The following is a 25,266-nucleotide window of genomic DNA, read 5'->3' on the forward strand; positions in this document are numbered from 1 at the left end:
AAAAGTAACACAACACAAATGCTGTGTTTTTGTGTCAGAAACTTTGTACAAGTTACTCCCCGTCTTCTTTAATTTATTTGTTAATGTATTGTCTCAAAATATAAAAAGTGACACTTAACTTGTTGAGTGGTGTGAAGACATTATTATCAGGCCTCAATAATCAGGCAAGGAATGAGACTTTTAAAATGGGAAATTAGTAACTTGATTCCTGATTATGAAGTTTATTTCTCTGTAATTAGTAATTTATGGTGCCTACAATTTTAAAAAAAAAGACATTTAGGAAATTTAGTACAAAGTTGGACTGATCTGCTAAAATTATAAATAAAATGGTCAGAATGTACATGGTTTAAAAATTTACTTCATTTTACTGACCTGCAGATGTTAGACAGAAACTATTTGGAAATTAAGCTGCAACAACTCACACACTTACCATGAAATTACCATGAAATTCAAGGTAAATCATATCAGCAGAGACAATCCTGCACAGGTTTAATGTTTATCCTCTAATATCATTCAGATTTTAAATGTTCATCGGATGAACAGGTTGATGAATCCTGACCTGAGAGTTTCCAGTGTACAGTGCGGACTCTCCAGTCCAGCAGACAGCAGCTTCACCCCTGCATCCTGCAGGTTGTTGTTACTGAGCTCAAGCTCTCTCAGACTACAGGACTGGGAGCTGAGAACTGAAGACAGAGCTGCACAGCTTCTCTCTGAGAGGTTACAGTCAGTCAGCCTGAAGAGGAAATAAAAAGGAAAAAAAGTTAGAAATTCTTTATTTTTCTGTCCTGTTAGTGTTAACCCTAACCCATATTTATATCATGATAAATAAATCCGACTATCTGTGCACTTACAGAGCTTTATTGGAGGCTTTGACCACTGGCAGCAGTTTCAGAAGAGCCTCCTCTGAAGCAGAGTATTTCTTCAGGTCAAACACGTCCAGATCTTTTTCTGATGACAGTAAGATGAAGACCAGAGCTGACCACTGAGCAGGAGACAGTTTACCTGTGGAGAGACTTCCTGACCTCAGCGACTGTTGGATCTCCTCCACTAGAGAACGATCATTCAGTTCATTCAGACAGTGGAACAGACTGATACTTCTCTCTGCAGACAGATTCTTACTGATCTTCTTCTTGATGTACTCAATTGTTTTCTGATTGGTCTGTGAGCTACTTCCTGTCTGTGTCAGCAGGCCTCTTAGGAGAGTCTGATTGGTCTGCAGAGAAAGACCCAGGAGGAAGCGGAGGAACAAGTCCAGGTGTCCATTTGGACTCTGTAAGGCCTCATCCACAGTACTCTGGTAGAAACGTGTTGATTTGTCTTTTCTTATTTTAGACCACCAGGGTGTTTTTTTTTCTTCTGCCAGCAGATTGACTCCAGAGTTGAAGAATGTCAGATGGACATGAAGAGCAGCCAGAAACTCCTGAACGCTCAGATGGATGAAGCAGAACACCGTTTCTTCAAACATCCCACAGTCCTCCTGTTTAAAGATCTGTGTGAACACTCCTGAGCACACTGAGGCTTCTCTGATATCGATGCCACACTCTGTCAGGTCTGATTCATAGAAGATCAGGTTGCCTTTCTGCAGCTGCTCAAAAGCCAGTTTTCCCAGAGACTTAATCATCTCCTTGTTCTCTGGTTTCCAGAGTGGATCTTTTTCTGCTCCTCCATCATACTTAACATTCTTCAGTTTGGACTGAAGCACTACAAGGCGGAGGTACATCTCAGTCATGGTCTTGGGCAGCTCTCCTCCCCCTCTGTTTTTCAACACATGCTCCAGAACTGTAGCAGTGATCCAGCAGAAGACTGGGATGTGGCACATGATGTGGAGGCTTCGTGATGTCTTGATGTGGGAGATGATGGTGCTGGCCTGCTCCTCATCTCTGAATCTCTTCCTGAAGTACTCCTCCTTCTGTGGATCAGTGAACCCTCTGACCTCTGTCACCATGCCAACACACTCAGGAGGGATCTGATTGGCTGCTGCAGGTCGTGTGGTTATCCAGAGGCGAGCAGAGGGAAGCAGTTTCCCCCTGATGAGGTTTGTCAGCAGCACATCCACTGAGGTGGACTCTGTAACATCAGTCAGGATCTCATTGTTGTGAAAGTCCAGAGGAAGTCGACACTCATCCAGACCGTCAAAGATGAACACAACCTGGAACTCTTCAAAGCTGCAGATTCCTGCTTCTTTGGTTTCAGTAAAGAAGCGATGAACAAGTTCCACCAAGCTGTACTTTTTCTGTTTCAGCACATTCAGCTCTCTGAAAGTGAATGGAAATGTGAACTGTATGTCCTGGTTGGCTTTGTCTTCAGCCCAGTCCAGAGTGAACTTCTGTGTTAAGACTGTTTTCCCAATGCCAGCCACTCCCTTTGTCATCACTGTTCTGATTGGTTCATCTCTTCCGGGTGAGGCTTTAAAGATGTCTTCTTGTCTGATTGTTGTTTCTGGTCTGTCTGGTTTCCTGGATGCTGTTTCTATCTGTCTGACCTCATGTTCATCATTGACTCCTGCAGTCCCTCCCTCTGTGATGTAGAGCTCTGTGTAGATCTGATTCAGAAGGGTTTGGTTTCCTGCTTTAGCAATCCCCTCAAACACACACTGGAACCTCTTCTTCAGGCTAGACTTCAGTTTGCACTGGCACACAATAAGAATCTCTGAAGAAACAACAATTGACAGAAATGAAAAGATGTGATAGAAAATATTAATCATAAAAGTATTTTCCTATATATGTAGTATCTGTTCAGGTCATTGGAGTTTCATGTCCTCATCTGGCATTTCACAGTATTATAGAAAGATCATTTAATAATATTCAACAAGCAGAGGGTCTATTTAATCAGAACTGCTTGTTGGATGGTTGAACTGTGTTGAAACTCTGTCACCCCGCACGTTTCCAACATTGGAGCTTTGGTTGGATTGTTCTGAACCTGATGATCCAACATTCACTCCCACTTTACACAGTGATTGCTCAGGTTTGTGGAGGAGAGAAACTTCTCTCTCGGGCTTCCTTTTTAAAATTCATTGCGCAGCTACTTCTGTTACTTTTCATGTGAGTGCAACACCATAAATCCCCTCCAGGAGACACTTCCTGGGAATGTTCACCTTTATCCCCGAATTTAAACAGTTATCATGTCTCCCCCTCATTATATGGTGGCCTGCAACACAAAGACTGGAAACAAGGGGAAACAGCAGCCTGGTTGATGTCCAAAGATAACATATGCTGTTTCCACTACAGGAACTCAACGTGTATCCATTGTTACTGGTTCTGCTTGTGTTTCCACTGTTCTCCCCTCACTTTGAGGATGAGCTGCTGAACCTAAATGATACTTAAGACAAGTTCAGGTTCTCTCAGAGGAAGATTTGGCCAAAGAAAACACGAATGATCCAGAAGACTTTTGGATGAGAGGAGAAACACCTTGAAGAATCTAAAACAAGTCCACCGACTGTTGACTGAGCACTTCTAAATATCTTTGTAACATCACATTTTTAATCTTTCCATGACTTACCTGAAGGATCTGAGATGGTTTGTGGCAAACATTCCAACAGATCATTCCTATTGATCTTCCCCAAAACCATTCTGGTCACTTTAATAGTGTTTATACAGTAGTTCTTGACCATCAGATCCACTGTGTCCATTCTGTCTGCATTTTCCAGTCGACTCTCTGGGATTGTTTTGAAGCCTTCAAGGACCCCACGCTGACACAGGTGCCACTTGAATTTTTTAAAGTCATCAGCTCGCAAATCCTCCAAACACTCCAAGAGAACCTCTGGAGGTGTCGCCATCTTTTGTCCTGCTAAGATCTGAAAGGTATGACAAAAATATGTATTTGATTAACAATTACACAGTTAACTTACTGGATTAGCAACACTGAAGTATTGGTTGATATTATTAAAACAGAACTGGAAAAGCAGGTTACCCAACCTATTTCCTGACAAAGCACAATACAACTATTAATGAAATGGATTTAGCTGCAGATGAATTGAATGATTTATTGTTAATATTGGACCTAATTTAGCTTAAGGAGATTATTAAGCCTAGCAGTAAAGATGATGTGGTGTTAATGTTGATTGATTGATTTATTGAACAGGATAGTGTGCAGTATTAAGCATCAATGATGCACTGCACTGGAGTTAACTTGAAGCTAAGTTGTATCCATAGTCCATTACAATCAAAACATACAACAGCACAACAACAAACAGTACAAAGCAAAAAACAAACAAACAAACAAACAAACAAAAAACACAAAGGAAATAAATGGAAATAAACAATCCATGTTAATAAGGGGAACAGATGAAAAGAAATGATTGACTTAGTTAAAACATTTAAGAGTAAGAAGTCTAAAGACTGGGATGGAATTGACTGACTATGGTTAAATATTATTGAGTGTGTGGTGAAACCACTGACACATATTGTCATTGTCCTGTCACAGTCCTGTCTGGTCTCATTGTGTTTTCTGGGTTTTGGTTGTCTGTTTGCTCTGTGTGTCCCTCCTGTGTTCCTGTACTCCTCCCCAGCCTGCTTTTCCCTCCACACCTGTCCTGCATCAGCCTCGTCAGCCCTGCCCTGTTCCATTTGTTCTCCCAGCCAATCGGCTCCCTTCCTGTTCTCCTGCCTAGTCACCTGTTCCCTGTTCCCTCGTTAGTTCTGTCTGTATTTAAGTCCAGTTTTCAGTTCAATCTTTGTTGAATAGTCTGTTCATTCTGCCTGTTCCTGAGCTGCAGTTGTTGTTAAGTTTCAATAAATATCTGTGCTTTAGATCCTGTCTGCCTGTCGTCTCTTGTACTTGGGTCCACCTGCCTTCACTCCATCATGACAGAACGATTCCAACAATAATGGACCCAGCGGATAAATATATATAATAAATGATGAAAACAATATATGGTCAGAAAGGCAAGAAGTTCTACTTTTACACCATCAAACTAGTTGGAAACATCACATGATCATTTATAACAGCAGTTAAAGCGAGGGCGTAGGTTTGGTTTAACTCTGGTAGGGACATTTGATGTTGGACGGTGTAAATAATTGTGTGTGTGTACTTGCTCTCTATCACTCTTTTCTCTTTCATAGAAACATGTTCACACACACATAAAGAGCCTGACTCTGCTAAATGTTTACTTTACTCAATATGCATTTACTGACTGACCTGAAACTGGACTGTATCATGATGTTTTCTCTGATCTTTACGTTTTATTTTATTGATCAACTACTTCACTATAAATCTGAGACCAAAACTAACATTTAAAATGAACATATCATAGACTGTCACAATAAATGTGTAGAAACGTGTAGGTAATGTGCTGCTCTGTAACTCGCTGCTGTAGGTTTTCAAACCTCACCTGAGATTCTGTCCTTCTTTCATTCCTTCTTTTAATTAAACAACATGTCTGTGCAATAATCACAAATTAGCAAACAACATCTAACGCCTGAAATTAAATATAATATCAAATGATCTTAGTTTTGTCCAGTAAAGTCGTTTCGATTCTGTGACGTTTGGAACATTTAAACTATAAACACTAACTGCTTCAGATTCTCCACCTCACTGACTCCACTAATGCTGCTGCTGCTGCTGTTAGTCAACAATGTGTACAGCTTGAAGTTGAGGGTTGCCAGATCATCAGGTCCAGTATCCTCCATATCCTGCTCTTTCACTCTTTATCATAATATCACTCTTGTTGCAGAAAACACACAAACCTGTCAACTCTGCAGAGATCTTACTGTTAATATTACGTGCAGTTAAAACAGCTGGATTGTTAGAGATCAGTAAAAATATTGGTTGGGACAATCCAGCAACACCTTCCTCACCCAAATCTACACCCATGAGTTAAAGCAACATCTTAATAGAAAGTTGTGTGAAAGGTGTGGAGCTCAGGACAGTGAGGTTAATCTCCTGGTGGAAGCACCATCCAGTTGTTTATTGATAGATTGGAGCACACTGACCTGTATGTCGGTGGTGTTCAGGTCCTCGGTGTCGGTGGATGAGTCCGGTGGTCTAGTTGTCTGGTTCTTGTTTTCCTCCTCCATTACACACTTGTTATTTATTTATTGATGTTGTCCTCCTGAACTTCCTCTGCCTGAGTAAAACCAATAAAAAGATGATAAAGAAGTGAACGTTTGTCTGTAACTGCTTCTCTAAATCCGTCTGTCTGAACTCTGTGACTCTTCGGCTCCGTTCACCTCAACGTCCTCTTTTCCCACAGTGCAGAGAAACCTCCTGACCTTTGACCTTTCTGTAAACTGTCTGCTGCCTTCATGGACTGAAGACTGTTGTAAGAGCCAAATGTCATCATAATGTTCTGTATTATTGCTGTAAATGAATGATTCTATATTCAGATCATTGTTGACTAATTGTGAATTGTTTGCTGTTAGTTGCTGATGTTTCCAGTATACTGTGGGTGTTACTGGGTCATTACTGGTAAAGTCGCCTCCTAGCGTTAGAATCTACACTGCAAAAACTCCCCTACTGGAAACGCTACTAAATATTCTTTGAACTAGTGAAATTTGATCATTTCAAGCAAGAAAATCTGCCAAAAATGACTTAAGAAGTTTTCTTGAAACAAGCATAAAAATGTAGCCGCTATCAAACATGATCTAACCTTAAAACTAGTTTTAAAATCAGATTTAAGCCTGTTTGGCTTCATATTAGAAATGAACTGTCAGAAATTCAAGTTAAAGATGCTTGAAACCAGATTATTTGTCTGTAAAGTCGCCTCAGTTTATGAGTTGTGGCGTCTTAAACACTTTGAATCCACTTTTCAGACTTGTTTCTTGTCAGCTGGAGCTGAAAAATAGACTGAATACCTTACTAAGACAAATGAAGAGCAGTTACCTTGAAACAAGTCTAATAACCTGCAGTGCAGATGCTGCCTGACAGGAGTATTTGTCTTTGAGGAGAAACAATAAGGTTTAATCATCCTAAAATAAGATATTAGAACTTTCTTGAATTTCCTTTTTTGCAGTGCAGAAGTCAGATGTCAAAAGCTGATGAGTCAGCAGTTAGTGAAGGAAGCAGGTCGTCCTGCTGTTAGTTTGGCTCCATGCAGCTTTTTGACCCTTAATTTGGACCTTTTGGAATATTTGGATTCCAGTGAGGAAGAAAAACTGATATTAGAGGAGAAATAACTCTATTATTGTATTAATACCTTGATGATCATTAATCCACACTGTAAAAAGCCCTTCAGTGGCAATGTCCATATAACTTAATTATAAAATGTATATATTTTTTTTTACGATACATTGATTTTGTCTTCTTTTACTGTCTACTTGAGTCACAGAGAAGTAAAAAGTGTGGCTGTTTTAGTCATTTATAATTTTCTATCATAAATTTGATTTCCTGGTACTTTACAACAAACTGATTTCACAAAACTTAGTTTAAGGACTTTCTGAATAAGTAAATCCCGACCCGCCCAATTGGAACCAGTCTGAACTTGTTCTCCCACAAGGCTGCAAGAGTACCTGCCTGGCTTTTTCATCGACAAACTACACAACTTGTAAGAAATCATTTTCTATGTAATGCTTAAGTGTGCGTTTTCCTCCTTGCGATGCCATAAGGTGTTTCAAAATGCGCACGAAGCTCAAACAGTTAACGTACCGTCAAAATGCCGATTTTTAGTCAAATATGGCTTCTACGTGTTGGGTTTTAAAACAAATGACATATCCTTTTTATTTATAAGTTTATAATTAATTGACACCGCCGCCATGTCTGTAAGATGGCGGAGTCAGTCCTATGAAAGTCTCCGTGTGTGATGCAACTGCTCAGCCCGCCATCACCTGAGTGCAGCCCCGTGTAGTAACGTTTAGTTACCCGAGTGTGTTGCAGCCAGTCTGTCGGTCATAAGTGGCCTGTGTTGTGTGCTGGACTGTGTGCATCCTTAATATGTAAGTGCGAATGCACTAATTATGTCAGACTCTCTCTAACAGGGCTTAGGGGCTCTCCGGGGCTCAGCCCGGCACAATCCGCTCTGCTCTGTCCCGCTCTCACACACACACACACACACACACACACACACACACACACACACACACACACACACACACACACACACACACACGCACACACACACACACACACACGCATTCTCTTGTTAAATTATTACGTAGTTAAGGCGGGAGGCGTGTGTTGTCAAGCCAGCCGCCTTAAATATAAAGTGCTGAAACACTGTTATCCATCTAGAGCTCTCTATCTATCAGCATCTGATTCAAAACTCATGACTTCTCTTTACTTGTATGAAACAATTTCTTAATGTCTGTTCTTGTTTGTTGCACCGGGAAATAGCAGAGACCAGAGCACATGAAGACCTGAAGACACACAGTGTGAGGATCTACGTTTGCCATGAGCCAGATGCAGTGGAATCATAATCGAGGGAATCTCTGTGCTGAAATCTCCCGACAATCTGGCCAGAGGATGAATCTCCAGTACCCAGCGAGACTTCACAAAACCTTTGAGGTCTTTCAAAGACTGTTTGTTGGACTTGACACTCAAAACCGCCCAAAACCATCCCCCAGGTTCATGAGCCTCAAAAACAAGCTTCTAGCATAGACAGTCAAACGTGATTCAAATGACAAACATCCCTGCAGATTTTATCAGCTGTTTCCAATAAATGTTAATTAGGTGAGTTGTTCAAACTGTAAAGTGAAACCTGTCTGTTGTCTGCTGACAAAAAAGATAAAAATACGTAAATATTGTTATTAGAATTGTACTAATGACTTTATTAAAATGAGTCCAAACACAAAGAGGGACAGAGAAGCAGAGTGAAGCTATTTCAACAATATTTCCAACACATGGAGGCTGTTAGCTCACTGTCATTCTTCATCCTCCCATCAGATGGAGCCAAAGTCAACAAAGCTTCAAATCTTACACATAGTGTCTGTAAGAACATTGATCAGATCATTAGTGTCTGGATCAATGATTGAAAATGACTCTGCAGGCTGATGTGTGTTGTGGGTTTGTGTCAGTTGACGATGTATCATCTCTGGTTACAGAGAGTTGAAGTGCTGGGAGTCAGCAGATATCACAAACACAAACAGCTGATACATCAGTGAGCCCACTTTTCTGCCCTTTCTGTGCTCAAACTGATTATTAAAGTCAAACTGGATGAACATGAAGCATCTGATACTAATAGTCAACAGCTGTGTGTGATAACCTGTATTTTATGCATAATGATGACAGCCTGCAGGTGCTGCAGCTCTTCTATTCTGCTTCACTGTCTTAAAAATATATGATGTTTCAAATCCATTAAAGTCATGATTGAGCCCAAGCCTGAAGGAAACTGAGATGTATTATTTTGTCCATATCTTCCAGCCCTAACTTATGGATTATGTAATAATAGTGTGAGTCAGAGAAAGCTGCCATCAGCTGCTGTACTTCTACTATCAGTCCACTAGATGGCGTCATGAAGCTGCAGTGAAGTGAAGAGCAGCACACATGATGCATGGAGGAGGATTTACATTCACTGACTCACACTGACTGAATTTCATTCATATTCAGTCAATTCAACACCAATAAACAACATGTCAATAGTTTCAGTTATCTATTAGTTCTCTTTGATGTTGTTGTCACATTAGTAGTGCACATGACGCACAAACACAAATGTATTAAATGATTAGAATCAGGGCTCATTTACTTTGATATGACTTCTTTTACAGTAAATACAAACTTGTTAAACAGCAGCAGATGTTAGATCTTAACTGCTGTCAGACATTTAACAACACAGATAAAATGTCATTTGGTGTAAAGTGAAACTATTTTATAGCCTTTTTTAATTGTGTAGTTTAATTTGGATCAAATTGTGCATAAAGCCGACAGTGTTTTAATGTGGTGATGGTACACGTGAACTTCTGAGAGAAACTCAGTAGTTACAGATGAACTCTGATTACAAAGATATATGAAGCAATAAATACACACATCATCAGCTCCTGTCTAACTGCATATACCAGTAATAAGTCCTTATAAAGCAAGAACACAAGTGTACTGTATGCATGTTATTGTAGTAACACTGAACTTGATGACGTCCTCTGACTGTCCCTCCACATCAGTCAATACAATACATTTGATTTAAAGCTTCCACAGGAAACAGTAGCAGGCCTTTACTGTAGTGTCTGACTTTACGCTGCTGGAAACAACCTTAAAAAAGTAGATTTAGTTTGATTTGTGAGAGCTGAAGAAAGGAAATAATCATCAGCTGTTCATTAATATTGTTTGATTCCAGTAAATTAATCATTTAACAACATGTAGATTTATCTTCCAACATGAGAGTTCTCCAAACTTTCTGATGAAATAAAAACATCACACAGCAAGAAACAAACCCTGAAGTTACTAAAGAGAAAGTTCAACCATGAAACAAAGCAAACTTACAGTTAACATCCAAACTGCTGAAGACAAAGACTCTCCACTCCACGTCTGTCAGAAAAGTGTTTGCCACAGGTGAGCTGTTTCCTGGAACGAGTCAGAGCTCCACCTGTAGAGGAGGAGGGACAGGTAGGAAGACTCACAACATGATGACACTTTATGGATGTTTGTCACTCATTTATTCTTCATGTATTTGTAGATTTATTGTTGTATTGATGGTTTCTCAGTGTTTAACTGTGTGCTGTTAGAATAAATAACTCATCATGACGTTCATGTGAAGAGAAGCTGAACGTTACATTTAGATTCATCAGATTTAAGACATTTAACTGACAGGTCATTGAGTTCATTGTGTTATAAAATAACTGATAAAAATTATTAATGATCAAAGTCCAGTTTCTGTATCAGGATCTGATGTCAGGATTCTACTTTAATACTTTTATTATGAGTCAGACTGAGCAGTGAGGATGAAACAGTATCAACTGTAATGTTGGTAACCTGCAGCACCTGATGAAGACACTATTATTCATTATTCATTATTCATTCTTTGTTCTTTAGTGTTTCCTTTCTCCTCTTACTAACCACACATATAAACACACACACACATCTGGAGAGCAGATAACTGTCCCCAAGTTATTTTATTAGTCCCTTTTACACACTGTTCAAGGTGGGAATATTGCGCCTTTAATCCGCCTCGCTGCTCTGTATGAAAGGTACGCACAGAGAGAGGGGGGGGGGCGGCTGTTGACGCTGTTGTGTAGCCCGTGTTCAGACCAGAACTTAACTGCCGTTAAACAATCAGAAAACAATGCTTCCTCACTAGCAGTGTCCCTCTCTTCATTCACCCTCTAACTCATCTGGACAATCAGTCTTTTCTGTTAAAGGAGCAAAACTATGGAGCTGAAAATGCAACACAATGTTAATGTTTTCAACAGAGGTGTTAAATCATGGCTGAAAGAGAAACAACACTGCTCTCACACCTAACACCCCTGTATAGACACACCTGGAGTTTGATTTTCTTTCTTTTTAACTTTGTAAAAAGCCTCCTGTGGACAGCTGTTGTAAATGAGCGTTTCTCTACAAACACTAAATACAGTGAACTGCTGCCTGTGCATAATTGCATGTTGCAGTTCCAATAAATAAATCAAATAAACTGAACTTAACACAGTTGACTGTAAGAAAAACACTCACACAAGAAGAAGAGACTCTGCTGCAGGTTGAGAGCGATGATCTGTCGACGATCACAGCTGATGAAAGGATCAATCATCACCCTGAAACTAAACGCTCACATGTCCTCATACAGATGCACCTGATTGGTTGGAGGTGATCATCAACTTCCTGTTACTGAAACACGTCTAATAAGCAGTAACAGGAGGTGGTCACTGAAACCTGCAGAGCAGCACATCTGCAGTTTCAGGTATGTGGGTGTCGACAGAGAAGAAGACAGATCTTAAGTCTACTCAACAGGGCGTCTCCTCAACATCTTGTTTGAACTTGTGAAAGGTTCAGTCATAGCAGTCATAGAAATCATGTTTGTGCGTCTGAACAGATATTCCTGTGTGAACATGTGTTTATTGTGAAACAGATGCTGCCATGTGTGTTTGGGTGTAATCATGCATAGAGTGGAGGTTGGTGAGAAACACATGAAGAAGTTTTGGCTCCACTGTTCGGGGCTCACTCCTCTACAGCAGCTCGTATGTCTGTATCGGTGTGAGTGAGCCGCTCTGAGCATTAAAGACAGTCTGACAACACTATATCCACAGTGTCTCTTTCCTCATTGAAGTCAAGTGCAAGAGCTAAACTGCCGCGACACCCACAATCCTCTCCCTCAAGCACTGAATCAGCCAATAGCAGTTTTCCTCCTGCCATTAACAATGTGACTTATTAGACAGCTATTTAATACTTTAGTGAATCCAGTAACCTAACCTTACTAATTCACTCTCACAATAACGTTGCTGTGACTGTTGTTTATGCATCTTTTCTGATTTGTAATCATCATCATTTCATTTCACAGTAAAAAGCTGAGTGGCGACCCGCTGTCTCCAACCTTTACAGGAAGTGTTTTGCTGCTGCATCGCTGTGCACTTGCAGGCACAGTTAGAGCAGAAGAATGAGTCCCACAGTTCAACTTGTTCTGCTGAGCAGCTCTACTAGAAGAACATTGGTGAAAAATCAACCAACTGACTGAACTGGACTCATTTCTGTCATGTTGAATAAGAATTGAATGTATTTTTATTCTGTTGATTATTTCCTCACACATGATTGATCTTCAGGCCGTTACTTTGCAAACAGGGAGCTCACAGCGCAGTCTGACTCTTTATGTCCACTATCAAAGGCTGAGGCTTTATATCGCCTTGTGTTGACGTTCCAACATCATCCTGCTTCTGGCTCAGCTGTAACCAAGAGAGTAGAAGTCACAATAGAAAGAGACTTTACTGTCACTCTGTGACTCCTGGAACTGACAGACTCTCCCAGTAAGTAGAGACAACAAAATGGTGGAGCGTTTCCATGGCGGAGCGTTTCCATGCTGGAGCGTTTCCATGGCGGAGCGTTTCCATGGCGGAGCGTTTCCATGGTGGAGCGTTTCCATGATGGAGCGTTTCCATGGCGGAGCGTTTCCATGGTGAAGCATTTCTGAATACTTCAATACTTTACAACCTCCCTACCCGACCTCCTATCCCATTTGTTCCCACTGAAAATGTTTTAAAAAAGCTGAATGATTTCCTAAAACAACAGGGTTTTGTAGTTTGAAGCAAATGTTATTCAAACAGGAATATATATGGGATTAGTTTGGGACTATTTTCTATGGGAGTGTATCGCTGCCACCATGAGAAAGAAATATTTGCTGAGTTTGTGGATACGAGAGAAAAGCTTTTCATTAGAAGAAGAAAGTTACTGGTTATGATGAGAAAAACAACTGGTTCTGCAAGTGATGTGTGTTATCTTTATGTGCTGATGTCTCCTCTGCTGTTCAAAAAGAGCTCATGAAGAAATGATTCATTATGAAATTATTAGTCAAAACTACAACTGGACCTCATGTTATGAATAATGACAGACAGCTAGAAACAGGATGAAAAAGAGGAGAAAGTTTTCTGCTTATGTGGAGAAACTGAGCAGTTTTTTTGTCATGGTGGCAGCAACGCGCTGCCGTAACTTCCAGATGTGGATTTGGTGCTCTAGTGAGTATTTACAGCAGCAGGACGGTGACTCAACATGAACTACAGAGGCCATTTTCACTGGAATGAAGGAACATGTCACCCAGTGCAACACTGTGGCTCATTGCTGTGTTTTTAATAGTTTCTGGACAACAACAGAGGAATAAGATATATGAGGCTTCAGCTACACAGACAATACTGAGCAGCACAACTCATTCATTCTTGGTTTTGGTCTTTTCATGGGATTTGTTGACCCTCAGAAAAAGATCAAACATCACCAAGCTTTAAATCTTCATGAGCATGTTGGAACAATCATTATTTGACCAATGAAACATGAAAAAAGTTCCAACAATATGACATCTGCTGGTTATTGATGTCATTTCTGGAAGTGTTTGAGTTCTGAGCAGCTGAGACCTGACAATAATAATAATAATGAGACCTGAGATTGAAATCTTAGAGTCCAGATGAAACAGCATTTCCAGCGGATCCAACTTCCTTCTTTGAGCCTCTAAAAACAAACATCATTCTTTAGTCAAACTGCTCACAGCAAAGACAAAAGCAGCTGGTGACAAGTTTCAAGTTCTTGGTCCTACAATTGTAGATCTGAGCCTCAAATGTGAAACATGAATCCAGAAAACCAGTCACAAGGAGAATCTAACAAGTGAAAAAAGAAAGAAAAAAGAGCCAAAATAAATCAAGTCATCAGTTAGAAAGGAGATGAATGTAGATAAAGATCAATATTACAGATTTTAATGCTTTTGACGGGTTTCTTCTTTAAGAAGGTTGAGATAGTGTTTATATAATGTTCCATCTGCTTTATAATTACAGCAAATATTGTTTTTTGTTAGTAAATTTACACTTGAGGATGTGAAATGTTTCCATAAAACAATTGAATAAGAGTCATTTTCTTAAATAGTATCTTTAAAGGAAGGGCTGAAGTTTGGCATCATATTATTAACTAGTTTCAGGTTGAAATTAGCAGAAAACAACAAGGAAGAATTTTACAGGATGAAAGTTCAAAAGAAGCTGAAGCTGTTTCTCATTTATTTACAGTTCAGACTTTTTACCAGTTGATATTTTTCATGTAATAATTCCAGTCTGATATTTAACAGGAAACAGCAGCAGTGTTGTTGTGAAACAGCTCTGAGTCTGCGCACTGATGACCTCAGCGCTGACACGTTACCTTTGGAGGCCTGCTATTGGCTGATTCAGTGAGCAGGGCATCATGGGTAGTTGTAGTCCTTGCAGTCAGTCAGCTCAGAAGAATCAGACTGTGATCAAAGTGACTTTTAACAGGATCATTGAGGAGCCTGAACACATCTTTATCTTTATTTTTATCACATGTGACTCACTTATCATAACTGCAGGAATAATGATTGATTATTGATCAGTACAGTTCGAATGTGTCTAATATGTGCATTAAAGGTGGAGTATTACTCTTCATTGATGAAGCTTTGGCACCCTCTGCTGGTGAAAAGATAAACTGCATGCTGTCAGTTTAATGAACACAGATTAGTATAAGTATATATAAGATATTCACACTGACATTATGACACATTTACTGCATTATTTTAGCACTAATGTGTGTTTTATAGATTTATTATCAACATTTCCTGATCTGCAGGAACATGAAACACATCTGATCTGAGGTCAGAACTCATCCAGGAGTCGCTGAAGCCGATCGATCGATCGATCGATCCGTCACAACTTACTGACACGTTGTGATCGATCCCGTCAGAAACGTGATGACGTCACTCGCTGTTGTTTTTTCTCAGAACTTTATTGAAATGTTTGATAAACAAAGAGAACAAAGAGCGAAACAAGAGGAGCCACATAATCAAACAGCTTGATCGATTATTAAATGTTGATAAAAAGCAAAGAAACAACAGTGTGTGTTTGTGTCCTGTAGTTCCTGACATTATTTATATTAGAACAACTGTAGATGTTAGTTTATTGATATGAAACGATGTGAAATAAAACACATAAGAACCTTCAAACAGTAACAAAGTCCACTGAGTGAGTTTCATCTGTCAGCTGCTGTTTCTGCTCAAATGGCGCCACCTGGTGGACACGAGCAGGAACTACAAGCAGAGCTGAGACACATTTTAAACTGCTGCAGCTTTTTTAAATCACTATTTGATCTTTTTATTTGTCTCCACTATATTTACACATTTATTGTTTAATAAAAGTCTTCAAAACTGAAATAAATCTAAATTTGAGATATTAAAATTAGAGATTTTCTGTTGACAAAAAGAGAAAAACATGTTTATTTGTGTGTAAACGTTTAATTATTCTCCACTTTTATTTTATTTTATTTATTTTTATAAACATATTGTACTTTTTCTCCTCCTGATTAAACACAAATAACATGTTTTTATAGTTTTCTTCTCTTTTTGGTCAAAAAAAAGTTTTTGATAATAAAAATGTAAAAAATAGATTAAAGAGTAAAACAAACAGAAATAAAATAACACAAATATTTTTATAAAGTAAAATAAATAAACAGAACATAGCCTCTTTCTGTTCTTTTTTATTTTTAATAAAAATGTAAAATCATCTTCCTCACATGTTAAATTTGTTTTCTCACTTTCTCTTGTTTCTTTAAATGAAAGAAATTTTATTTATATATTAAACCTGACAGGAATTAACATAATAAATAACAAAACTCTCAATAAAAGGTGAAAAAATAAGATTTTTTTTTAATCTCACATTATGTGAAAGGAATTTACTGTCAATAAAGTTTTATTCTATTTGAATATTTGCAGGCTGCAGTTCAGTTTTCTGCCACCAGATGGCAGCAGGACATCAGACGCTGTTACTCCACAATGAAAACAGTGAATCGTATTAAAGCTTCAGTGCAGTTGGTTGAATGATTCAGTAGAACAGCTCGTTAATTAATTAAACATTTTCTAATAATGTGGAGTTTGTTTGGAGTTTTGTCAGCAACTTGTGTTGAGCTGCTAACATGGCAGAAGACCATTTCTGACCCATTAAAGTTTACTGGTGTGTAATGGACATTATGGCCTCCGGGGGGTGCCAGTGTAACAGCTGACTGCATTTTCTCTTTGCAACATTTAAACCCTCCATGTTTGCAAATCAATAATACTACATATAGATGTTTTTCTGAACGTGTCACTACCTAGAGTTTGGGACTTCATCTTTTATATTCAGAGACACTTTCAAATCTTCAATATCTTTTCTTTTGTGTGTATCGGCTTATATTTCATTTTAGCCTTAAACCGTCGTAGTGAGGACATTTCTGCATTATTTCAACTTCATTTCAATGTTAGACCAACAATAAAAATGTAAATAATAAATAAAACGTATGATAACAATATAATAAAACGATATTAACCGAACCAACAGGAACAAAAACGATGAAGACAACAAAGATATAAATTTAAGAGCTGACAGTCATTAAAAAGATATTTCCTTTAAAAACACATCAGGAGTTTGCTAATCAAAGATCCATGAAGACTGAAAGCAGCCTCACTTGTCGACCAATAAACCGTCAGCCGATCTCTGGTGGAGTTATTTTTGTGTTCTGTACATTACAGTACGAACATCAGTGTTATTGATCGGCTCGTGTGTTGAATTCCATACAGTGGCAGCTGGTGATAGAAATATGGGGGGACAAACTGAAGCAGCACTTCATGGCTCAGCAAAAAAAGAAAAGAAAACGTAAACAAATCTAAAAACAACACAACACTGTAATGTTGCCTGAACACTTCTTGAACATAAAGTTTGTTCTTCTCAATGACTTTCTGGCTCAAGTCGGTCGGCCGAGTCTCTTTTCCACTGACGGTACGACCAAATATGCATTCAGCCTCTCCCGGGTGTTTCTGAGAAAGGTTTGAATCCTCTTCAAGGTTGAGAAGCGGCTCTCAGCTTCCACTGTGGTCATGGGTCATGGGTGTGGAGATGAAAAGGTCCACAGCACCACGACAGGCTTTGATGATGAGACTCAGCTGTCTTCAGCTCGCTTCCATCGAGCGTCGGATCGGCCTTCGTGCCGTTGCTCAGTGCATCTTCAGGAAACGCCCCGTCGTACTTGTTGTGGATTTTCGGAGCCGATGCACTGGCAGTTGTCAGTTTGAAGAAGAGAAGACCAAACCAAACTTCGTATGATGATTCTGGGAAAACTTTAATGAAGAACCTTGCAAGGGAGAGCGACTCAAGGGACACCTCCTGTTCGTACGGTGTCCCCAAACTCGTCTGACCCTCACAGTCCAAAACCAGCCTTTAAGCCAATCATAGAAACTAGTTCGTCAGTTCCGAATCATAAACCTATGACCTAAATCTGTATCTTTGGTTTGTCTTGTTGCGTCTGATGATGACCTGCATTCTGGCCTTGGTTCGCCTGTGAGGCTCCTGGTTTATTAAACAACATGTGTTATCTTCTGTTTGAGAGAACAGAAGAGTACAGCTTGACATTCTGTTGTCCTGGTCAGTTATGGAATATCCATAACAATCCCCTCTTATTGATCAAAAGATCAATACAAATTACCAATTTATGACTGGACTGGTGGACTGTAAGGGCACAAACAGAGTAGAAACAACATCCGCACAACAGATAACAATTCTCACACAAAAGTAATACAAGAATCAACAATTGCATTGAACAAAATCAGAAGTAAAATCATCAAAACACATAATCATTTAAACACATAATGCAATAACAATAAAAGCAAACAATCAGTAAATTAGATAAAAAACCCCTCTTATGTACCCCTTTAACACAACTGTCATGTGACCCATGAGTTCTGTCTTCCAACCACCAGGGGCAGTAGTGAGGCAAATCCTCAAAGAAGATCTCCTAGAACACCAAAGCGTTAAAGGAGGTCATTGACAGAGGTCACCAGTCACATGCGCAAACAACCTAAGACAAGACACTTCCTGCCTCTTACTAGATGAAATCCTAGCAACTTAAAGGGGAGTCATACAAACATTTGATTACATCATAACAATAAAACAAATCAATCACAAAGTGAAGTCTTCAACCCATGCACTTTGCGTACAGTAGAGGGCCATCACCATGGAGAGGTTACTAGCACATACGATGCATGGTGATGTGGAATCCATCCTCCTGGAGTGATCCTCTTCATTTTCATCAATTTTCAAACACACATTTCAAAAATAATTAAACATTCAATCACATTAATGAAAAACATATAAGATGACTAGATATTTAAGAGATTAATCATTAACACTACTCTATTTCTACAACTTTTCTCAAACTAAAAATGCATAAGATTAATAATCACATCATTAAAGAATCAAAAAATTATTCTAAGATGTCACCTGTAAATAGAAAATGATATGTTTCTTCAACTTTATGAAGTACAAACAAACATAACTCTATTCAATTTAGCACGGTGTGAGTGATTTATACCAAGAAAGCTTTTAGAAACATTAAACCTACAGATTTTGAGTTTCCTCCTCCTCATCTGAAATGATACCTGGGTGAAAACGCCTCATCCAGTCCTGGAAAGTTTCAAAATCATAATACCTCAAACCTGTGTGATTATGATCTGCAGTGTTTCCAGTGACATGCACCTGGGCTGCTTGGAGTACAGACCCTGTGGTCTTTTTCACTACCAGCTTGATTATCAAACCTACACATGAGCAGAGGAGGATGAAAAGGAAGACAGCAACAGCAAGAGTGGTCAGGAACCTGACCAATCCGGACCCCCATGACCCAAAGACACCTGAAAAATCACCAAGGTTAAAACCATGACTATCATGCAATTCTTTGATACCCAGTGCTGTGTCATGTGCCATGTCCATGACGTCAGCAGTTGCATCAGAGATGTAGGAACAACATTCAGAGCCTATGAGCTTACAAGTTCCTCCTTGAGCCGCTAACAGGAGATCAAGAGCCATGCGATTCTGTAGAGCTACTGTTTTGACTTCCTGCAACTCTTTGTGTTCGGCTAACATAGCTCTGCTTGAGGCATTAAGATGATTTTCTAGGACTTTGGAGAGAGATGAGAGCTCTTGCTGGGACACATACACACCATACCAAGGGAGAAGGAAGCTGGCTACTTTCTGAGTTGATGAGATTTCTCTCTTGTATATGTGTAACGGTGGATACAGTGAAGCTATCTCAGTAGATTCTACTTCTCTGATTAGGGGAATTAAGTACGCCAAATAACAGACACCGCGTGAGTCTTCATACGGCACGCACCGATAGGCCCTGTCACCACAAACTAGATACACTCTCTCAGGCAGTGGGGACTGTTTAAGAGTGACATCTACCACAGTGTTACAGCTACTTTGTCCTAAGTCTTCATGTCCCTTCCCTATCCCTCTGAAACATAAAGAAACATTTTGTAGCTCATGAGTGAAGACAGGGGGAAGATAAGTTGAGCAGTCACGCTGAGGTCTTTGCTCGTTTTGTTGTGGCGCCGAACAGTTGCGTAACTGAATCTTGACTGGCCCTATGGATAAGGTGCCAGCCCATGGTTGCACATAAACTAGAGCTTCAGCCATAGCAGTGGTTGTATATGGTTGGGGAACACACACTTGATTTTCAGAAGGTTTTGAACAGTTAGTTTGAGCTAGAGCAACCTGAACTCTGTACTCAAAGCCTAGTTTCACATATCTTTGTATGTGAATGATGCGGAGAAGAGTGGTGAAATTAAATCCGCTTGGCAGATATTTGTCATTTACCGTTCTTGCAACGTATAGAGCAATATCTGTATTTTGTGATGACTTAACATCCACAGGATATGTTGGAGTATAGCAATCGTCTGCTTCTTCTCTAAATCTTGAAGCAAGATCATTCCAATTGAACGTCTCATAATCAGCTTTGGTGAATGGAATTGGATTAGACATTGGAGAATGTATTGAAGCTGGCATATTTTGACATAGCCAACACTTACTGAGATTACGATCACGCGCATAATCAAGCATAAGCCTAAGGGCTGAATTTTCTTTTCGCACTACTGGTTGCTGAGCGCTACGCAGTAATTTGTTTTGCACCCTTGGTTCAGATTTAGTTGGAGCAATTGTGTTAGTGGATGCAAAGTAACCACTCCAGGGGTAATCATCATTCTCCATGAACTTACAGCTTACCAGTTCTCCCCCCTTCTCCTGGAAATTTGCACTCCAAGATCTACAATCAGGAGAACCTCTCAGTTGCTGTCTGGTGAAACACCACAATTCCAGAGGTCTGCTTAGTGGTCTAACAAGTGAAAACGTTACCTTCGTCGACGTGGATGAACTCTGCTTCGTCTCAAACAGTGTTTTATCATATGTAGACCACCGCCATCTACCTCGAGAAAAAGTAACTGGATATGCAATATTACAATCATTCATTTTACATCTGTCAATAGGACATTTAAAAACAATAGAATTCACAATTCGTTTAACTCGGGAGAGAGCTGGTAAAATATGTCCATCAGTCTTTTCTGACTCTTTTTCTTCAGACTCTCTCATTGCAGCATTGTCAATGTATCTCACTGTTTTGTCAGGACTTACAGTGTTGTAGAGTCCCAATGGGCTCATTGATTTGTCCGTATGTCCAAGATCTGGCTCTTGGTCTGCATTTTCTGGATCATTCTGCAAAGGGCGCCCCTGTCCATGGGGCACTGGGTTCATGGCACCGACTGTGTCATGAGAAGGAAAGCCTTTCCGCTCTCCTTCGCCTGGAATCAGAGAGACTCCTGTCTCTCTCTCATTTGGACCGACTTGACCTGTCCCCTGCCCGAACCTACTAAACAGGAGAGAAAAAAGGAGTAACCATCCGGTTACCTGCCAGGGCTCTGCTCTCCTCCGCCAGTGGTTGGGGGGGCCAGTCTGCACCTTGTGGCGTGGATCCATTCTGCTCTGCCTTCGACCTTCAGGGCCGTCCTAGTAGTCAGCAGCACCTGGTATGGACCTTTCCACCTAGGAGACAAAGACACTTTTTCCAGAGATTTGATTAATACCAGGTCACCTTCTCGAAAGGAATGAATTGGTTCTTCCGATGGTTTGGGGAGTCTGTCAGCCACCTGTAAATGATACTTTCTCAAAATCTCTGTTAGTCTTTTCACATACTCAGTCATGAACTCATCCGTCCAAAGCAGAGTAGCTTTGTGTGGTGTCAGTGGGGGACTTGTCCCTGTGGACATTGGTCTTCCCATCAGCACCTCGTGAGGACTCAGTCCTGTAGTTGCACTTGGTGCACTCCGAATGGAGTACAGCACAATCGGCAGTGCATCAGGCCATTTCAGGCCTGTGGCTAGGACTGTTTTGGTCAATCTGTCTTTGATAGTTGCATTCATTCTCTCAACTTGACCTGAACTCTGTGGATGATAAGGAACATGTAACTGCCACTTAAATCCTAAGATTTCTGACAGTCCCTGAGTGATTTTTGACACAAAAGCTGGACCTCTGTCGCTATCTATTCCCTGCGGCACTCCGTACCTAGGGATTACCTCTTTTAGCAGACACTTTACAACTGTTCTTGCATCTTCTTTTTTCGTTGCAAAAGCTTCTACCCACTTCGAGAACCTGTCGGTTATGACTAGCAAGTATTTGAAGCCTTGTGAGCTTGGCATATGTACAAAATCTATTTGCATATTTACAAAAGGACCTGATGGGGGTTCTAAGTGGTCATGTTTCACTGTGCTATTCTTTTTTCTGGTCTGTTGACATATCATACAACTATCCACAAGTGTTTGTGAAACTTGAGTAATGCCTGGAGCAAACCACTGTGAGCGAATAACATCATTCATCACCCCTCTTCCAACATGCGCTGGACCATGCGTCACACGTGCCAGTACATGAAGGAGAGCTCGAGGGCAAACCGGTCGACCATCAGGGTGGAGCCACAAGCCAGACTCCGCGTCAACTTTACAACCTTTACGCAACCAAAGACTTCGCTCCCTGTCATCAGCGTGATTTTGCATTGTCACGACATCATTAGCGGAAGGAACTGGAATTGGATTGGTAGGTTGTGTGGAGGCACATTGAAGTACCAAAGAGGGAGAGGAAAGTGCCGCTTGTTTGGCTGCAGTGTCAGCCATTGCATTTCCTCGTGAAACAGGATCAGTTCCATTCGTGTGAGCAGCACATTTGATGATTGCAAGCTGAGATGGGCGCAAAATAGCATCTAACAGGTCATTAACCAAAGTGTGATGCTGTAGTGGTTTTCCAGAAGATGACACAAAACCTCTCATCTTCCATAACTGGCCAAAATCATGAGCAGCGCCAAATGCATATCTTGAGTCAGTGTAAATAGTAGCCACCTTACCAGAAGCAAGAATACATGCTCTAGTTAGAGCATACAGTTCTGCTGCTTGAGCAGAGGTACCTGGAGGCAGTGCTTTTGCCTCTACTACCCCCCAATCGTTAACTACTGCATAGCCAGCTAGATGTGTGCTATCAGATGGTCTGCTAGCTGAACCATCAGTGTAAAAAATCAAATCAGAATTGGGTATTGGTGTCTGCAACAAGTCTGGCCTTGGGGATGTACACAGGTCAATAGTTGTGATGCAATCATGCTCATAACCAATTTGCGCTGTGCGTCAGATAACCGAATTGGAATTGCACATCCCTGTGGACCAACAAACAAACATTGTTCACACTCCAACCCCTCTTGTGTATTCAAAAACACATCAGCTAATTGTTTGTACACCTCTGGGGGGTTAAATGCTGCTGTACAGTGACACTGTAGTACAGGCCTCATGGCAGACATCTGTGTTGCACATGCTGGTGAAATTTGAGCAATTTTTTGAATGCTAGATACTGTGAAACTGGAAGCCATGTTAAAATCAGTCAATGACCAACAATACAAACAATCAGCAATAGTTTTCAAAAACTGAAATGCATGAGCAGCCTTCACATCAGGTAGGCTTAAAAACAATCCATCAGGTGTGCATTGAATGGTGGCATGTAGCTTGCAAAGTAAATCTCGTCCCATGAGATTAATTGGACTTTTCTCAGAAATCAGGAAAGAATGTTGCACATCTGAACCTTCAACAGTTATTTTAGCTCTCTGAGATAGTGGCTCAACAACAGGAACGCCGGAAACACCCACGGTGGTGACAAAATTAGGTGTTGGTGTACATACATGCTCATCAGCTTTAACAGTGGAAATTGTGGCCCCACTATCTACCATAATGTCAACTCTACTACCATTTACTTCAACAGGCATTATTGGATCTTCTGAAGGATCTTTTGAAAGTCGAATTACAGCTGCTTGAATGGGAAATGTTTTTTCTGATCCTGCCCCTCTATGGCCTCCCTATGCTTGATTGTAATATTGTCCATGATTCACATTATCAACATGTGGAGGAGGTGGTAGTGGTTGTTGTTGTTGTTGTGGTAAAGCAAGGGGGGCTGTTTGTTGGAAATTCCTTGTTTGGTGATCCTGGAATGGGTAATTTTGCTTGTTCTGACGACGACCACTTCTACACTCATTAGCCCAATGTCCCGCTTTCCCACATTTGTGACACTTTCCCGGTTTTCGCTTGTTATTGTTTTTGAAATGCTGTTGTCCACCCCCCTGTCGCGCATGCTGTAACATTTGTTTTGGGAAGGAGGCAGATTTGTCTTCAGCAAAAACTTCACACCTATCTAGCGCCATCATTTTGTTTACCGTTGCTTTCCAGTCTTTGGTTTGCCAATCGGTGACAGACAATTTGTATGCAGCTGCAACATTTGGTTTTAGATTTTGCACAAAGGTTGTAACAACAAAATATTCATTTCCTTCTCGTCCTATTCCTGCATTGCTATCCCAAGTACGTGTAAATCTGTTAACAAACTCAGGTACAGTTTCATATGCATCTTGGACACAGTGAATTACTTTATTAAAGTCAGTGCGCTGTCGTGCACATTTTCTTATTGCTGTTTTTGCTTCTTCATTTAACCAGTCAATCATGGTTCTATGAGGAGGCCACTGGCCATCCTCTGTCCGAGCAGGGAAAAGAAATTCACCTTTGCACAAATCCCACTCCGTTCTGTATGAGCCAGCAAGTAATTGTTCAACATCAGGTATCAGACAGTTATACACAGAGCATACATATCTTAACCATCCCCAGTATTCATCTGGGTTTGTGGTCGGATTGGGGGCATTTTATGTCATTCCAACTATCTCAGCAGGAGTCCATGGTTTGCAGACAGCTGTGTTGCCAACCATGATTTTTGGAGCATTTATTGAGGTGGATGTAATGTTTAGAGGGGGCTCTAAAATGTTAGTTTTCGATCTTGTATGTCTTTCCAGATGTGAATGTGTCATTCTAGTTGTACCTCGTCTCTGTGTCATCTTTGGCCTGACTGCAGGTTCTGTGTCGTCACTATGGTCTGTGTCAGACTCCTCCCCCTTACCTCTGGCTCCTTGTAACTCAAGTTCTACCTCACTTTCTCCTGAGCTGTCCTGAGTGTCTATCTCTGTTTCTTCAGCAACGGCAGCTAAATGTCTTTTCTTTTCCTTTCTTTTCTGGCTTTTTACCTGTTTGAATGACAAATTAGCTTTCTTTTCTTTTTCTGCAGCTTTCCTAGCTTTTTCTTCGTCGGCTCTATCTTTCTTTTCCTGTTTAACTCTTTCCCTTTCTCTAGCTGCTATCTGCTCTTCTCTATTTTCTACTTCAGTCTGTAGTCTTTGTCCCTCAACAGCTGCGGCTAGTAAGAGAAATTCATCGTCAGTCTTTGCTTGTTGTGAAATGGTTTGATCAGTCATGTTAGCAGCTGAAAAGGGGTTTGAAGGTGAAAGTTGTGGAAAAATTGAAATCATTGTTTTGTTTGTGTGTGACTCTTGCAAAGGCACTCCAGCTTTGGATACAATGGTCAACAA

General features: G+C 40.3%; 1 protein-coding gene and 1 long non-coding RNA gene across 6 annotated transcripts in view; both read right to left on the minus strand.

Moving 5' to 3' along the window:
* LOC137184991 (NLR family CARD domain-containing protein 3-like) overlaps positions 1-25,266 on the minus strand; it is a 281,932-nt gene that overhangs the window by 193,228 nt on the left and 63,438 nt on the right. The gene's annotated exons all lie outside the window — the stretch shown is intronic.
* Positions 17,613-22,974, minus strand: LOC137191755 (uncharacterized). 2 transcript variants are annotated; one of them, XR_010930551.1, is made up of 2 exons: positions 20,694-22,974; positions 17,613-19,195 (listed from the first exon to the last, which is right to left on the minus strand). It is a non-coding gene; the product is annotated as an uncharacterized lncRNA (long non-coding RNA). The 2 variants fall into 2 exon arrangements; XR_010930484.1 differs by having other exon boundaries at positions 17,613-20,604.

Source organism: Thunnus thynnus, chromosome 1 (assembly GCF_963924715.1).
Source record: "Thunnus thynnus chromosome 1, fThuThy2.1, whole genome shotgun sequence".
Lineage (NCBI taxonomy): Eukaryota > Metazoa > Chordata > Actinopteri > Scombriformes > Scombridae > Thunnus > Thunnus thynnus.